Genomic DNA, 4,019 nt, shown 5'->3' on the forward strand with positions numbered 1-4,019 from the left:
CTGGAGCCTGGCAGTGTGGGTGGGGGTAGGGGATCTGTTGAGAGGAAGGATAAGCACTATAGAACTAGCGTGGAGACAAAATGGGCTCTCTGAGAAAAATAATTATAAGAATTATAAGGGAAAATGAGAGTCCCGGCAGATGCTCAGCCATCATAATAAAAAAGGAAATTCATAATAAAAGTTATCACAATAAGATTGCATAAACAATTATGAATAAAATGGTTAGACTCAACAGTTATGTTTGGTTATTGTTGAAATGTTGAGTGGATGCTGAAAAAATGTAAAATATTAAAACCATGGTGTATATATAAAAAAATATTTATTTATGTATTTATATTAGTGTTGTCCAACGATTAATCACATCCAAAATAAACGTTTTTGTTTACATAATATATGTGTGTGTACTGTGTATATTTATTATGTATATATAAATACACACACATGCATGTATATATTTAAGAAAAATATGTTTTGTTTATATATGATATTTTTTTCCCCTAAGGCGGGTTTTCCATACACTTACTGGAAAGTCGAGCAAAAATATTAATGTCCACGCGCGTCTCCACAGATCCTGAACTCGTGCTAGGACCCAGGAGCGCATGTTGCCTAGCGGTCAGGGCACACACATTCCTGCCATACCACAGTGAATGGAAATGATTGTTGTGAGTCAGCCAACTGTGTTAAGCAGCAGAGTTCCAATCAGCTAAAGAGAGTCCCGGGAAGTTCACTTACAAACACTCTCCCCTCTGACAGATTGAGTAATCCATGTCAGGATCTCGCTGGGTAAATATGGCATGTATAACTTTGCTGACTTCGCTGTCGTGTTTTTCGCAGTTTCCTCAGTGGATTCAAATGTAGCGGATGATGTGATCAATGTAACATGTGATGCGTGACTCATGTTTGCCAGCTTTCAGCTGGAGTTTAGAAATCTACACGTACCAAGCAGGGGTTCTTTACGGAAAGTTTATTTTTCAAATGCAATGGATTACTTAGTAAAGTACAAATTTAAAGTACTTTAGTAAAGTACCCATTTATTTATTCCTTCTCTTTCTAGCTTGTACTTATTTGAACAATGTCTAAGAACTTGGTATTACAACCACTTCCTGTGTCTGTTTGCCTCTTTAAGAAGAATCGCGTTATGTATCCCCCAATTGTAAGTCGCTTTGGATAAAAGCGTCTGCTAAATGACTAAATGTAAATGTAAATGTAAAGCTTTTCATGTCTGACTGCATAAACTATTTGCATTAACTGAATATATATGCTTCTAAATAGGGGGCTAATAGCTGGCTACGTAATGCTTAAGTTCATCTGGTGGTTCTATTTTTGGGTTCTCGGGTAAGTTTCCATGTTAACTCCTCCAGTCATTTCGCGTGTGTTATATTGGTGTTAATTATTCATATAATTTTTATTTTTATTTTTTAGATACTATGAATATAATGTGAAAAATATGCAGATGTCAGGTATTTCTATCCGACCTGAATATTTTGTTGATGTAAGCGAATGTATTCAAATTAATTTAGTTAAATTAAATACTGTAGTAAAAAGTTAATAAAGTTAATATTATAATAATACCAGTTAATTTAAGATGTTGTTAAGACAAAACATTCTAAAGCGATCTAAAGCACACATTACATTCTAGAATATCTGGTTGTGTTTAATGTGTTTAATAGTCCTTAAGGCCCGTTCACACCAAGAACGAAAACGATAAAGATACTGTTTATTATAAATGCGCTGGAGTTATGTTTTCTGCCGCTTTAAATGCTTAAAGTGATAGTTCAGCCAAAAGTTAAAATTTGCTAATTTACTCACCCTTAGGACATTCAAGGTGAGATTCATGATCTCATGACGTTATGATTTAATAACAATAATAATAATAATAATAATAAATACTATGTAAAAACGAATAACAATAAAACGTTATAACACTTCCCAAACGGTTCCAAATGTAATTACAAATATTACTGGATTATTTCCAGAAAAAAAAGAGCAAAAATGATTTGATAGTTCAATAATTCGAAATCTCTAAAATCAAGATTGATCTCTTTTTAAATTGTATATTTAATATACAGCAGCCTATGTTTGCGTCTGAGTAAAAACAAAACTGGAGGGTTCCAGAGCATCATTCCTGTCTTCTGTAATTCAACCTTCAATAACTTGGCCTTGGTCTTGTTCCTCCATGCATGCACAGTATTTTGGGTAGCTGAACAGAAACAAGCACATTTTGAGTGTTCCACACACCACTTGCTGGCTGTCTTCAAATACACAATGAATTGGTTCTGTGAAATAGCCAAAAACAATAATGATAACATTGCATGGATGTTCAAAAACACAAAACATCAAAGAAGCTATCACTTTGTTGCTACTCCTCTAACAATACAGTAGGTAGGTCTTGTGGTTATGGAAATGGTGCACTCCAACATTGGATGCAGTATTTCTATATTACCATCATCTGCCTAACACAGGGGTGTCCAAACTCAGTCCTGGAGGGCCAGTGTCTTGCTTGCCTCAACACACCTGCCTGGAAGTTTACTCTATGCCAAGTAAGACCTTGATTAGCTGGTTCAGGTGTGTCTAATTGGGGTTGGAGCTAAACTCTACAGGACAGTGGCCCTCCAGGAGCAGGATTGGACACCCCTGGCCTAACAAAATACATATTACATTTAAGTATGTGTTAATATTATAACTTACTTTTTAAAGACAATTTGCGTTTTTTTATATTAAATGTTTTAATTAAGTATTAAATGTTTTCAAAATCACAAAAAATATTTTGCTAATAAAGATACTACATTTCATTTTAATTTTATCCAGTTTAGTTGGTAATTCAACAACACTTGTTCTATCACCTCCACTTTCACATTTTCAATGTGAGAAAGTAATTTAAAACAGTCAGTGGAGAATGCAGGTGTTGATGTCATCATTGGGTGACAACCCCAGATCCTGTGTCAAATAAGCAAAAATGTATGTAAGTGCTTAAAGAAGTATCTAATTAAGCTCTAATAATTTTAAATGAAAACTCTAACATGCATAACATTTTCATTATTATTCTTTTTTGTTGTTGTTGTTGTTTATTAATATTGTTTTTACCCCTCTGTTTGCCTTGTCTTATAGTATCTTGTGGTCTCTATTAGGGTTTTGCATAAAAAATGGCAAGCCATGTGAATTTGGTACTTTTATTTTTTATTGACATTTTATTGAAATTGTAGCACAAATGACAGTGCTCTAACAACAGTTATTAGCTGAATACATGATAACTGGCATTGAACATGAATAAATACATAAATAGAAACAAAAACAGATGAGAGTGAAAGACAGTGAAAGAGAGCTCAGTGAAATATCTTCACAATCCCCTATGATCTTCATGTCCATCATTATGTGTATATTTTGAGTGGCAGCTTCTCTCTGTAGATAATCAGGGTTGTGGGGTTGTGTTTTATTAAAATAACTAAAAACAGAAAAAGACACGACTGGTCAGAAACCAGTTATAATTCAAAAGTTAAAATTTATAGACAGTTTGAGAATTAAATTATTTACCTGCTGAGTGTGTGCTGACAGTCTGTGTAGTTGGATGGTTGAGCTCTAGAAAATCCGTAATAAGGTGGCTTTGTATGGTGATTGAGAAGTGCAAAGCAAATCACAATTCTGAAAACAAAATAACAAATTACAAATGCAAATGCAAGTCTAAAAAACAAAACAACAATTCAGAAAGCACAACAACAATTCAGAAAACATTATAACAAGTCAGAAAACACAATGACAAATTCGAAAACAAAATAACAAGTCAGAAAACACAACGACAAATCAGACAAACCGGAAGAGGTAGGTATAGTTTGAGACAGTGCCTTTGGTTTGGGATTACTCACCGCTGACTGGAGGAGACATCTGTCAATCAACGTATACAGGGAAGAACCAGCCGAAGAACAGCAGAGTCGTGGTAGAAAGTTCGGAGATGGTATTAAAGTAGCTCAGTTTAAATGTATTGTATGAATTGCCCTTACTATGGAATAAAAAATACGGAGTGT

General features: G+C 34.2%; 1 protein-coding gene across 1 annotated transcript in view; it reads left to right on the plus strand.

Moving 5' to 3' along the window:
- Positions 1-629: 629 nt before the first annotated feature.
- LOC107692737 (angiomotin-like protein 1) overlaps positions 630-4,019 on the plus strand; it is a 63,712-nt gene continuing 60,322 nt past the window's right edge. Inside the window, exon 1 of the mRNA XM_016491909.1 lies at positions 630-783. The gene's annotated coding sequence lies outside the window, so the exon portion shown is untranslated. The remainder of the gene's footprint in view (positions 784-4,019) is intronic.

Source organism: Sinocyclocheilus anshuiensis, unplaced genomic scaffold, assembly GCF_001515605.1.
Source record: "Sinocyclocheilus anshuiensis isolate Anshui unplaced genomic scaffold, SAMN03320099.WGS_v1.1 scaffold1119, whole genome shotgun sequence".
NCBI lineage: Eukaryota > Metazoa > Chordata > Actinopteri > Cypriniformes > Cyprinidae > Sinocyclocheilus > Sinocyclocheilus anshuiensis.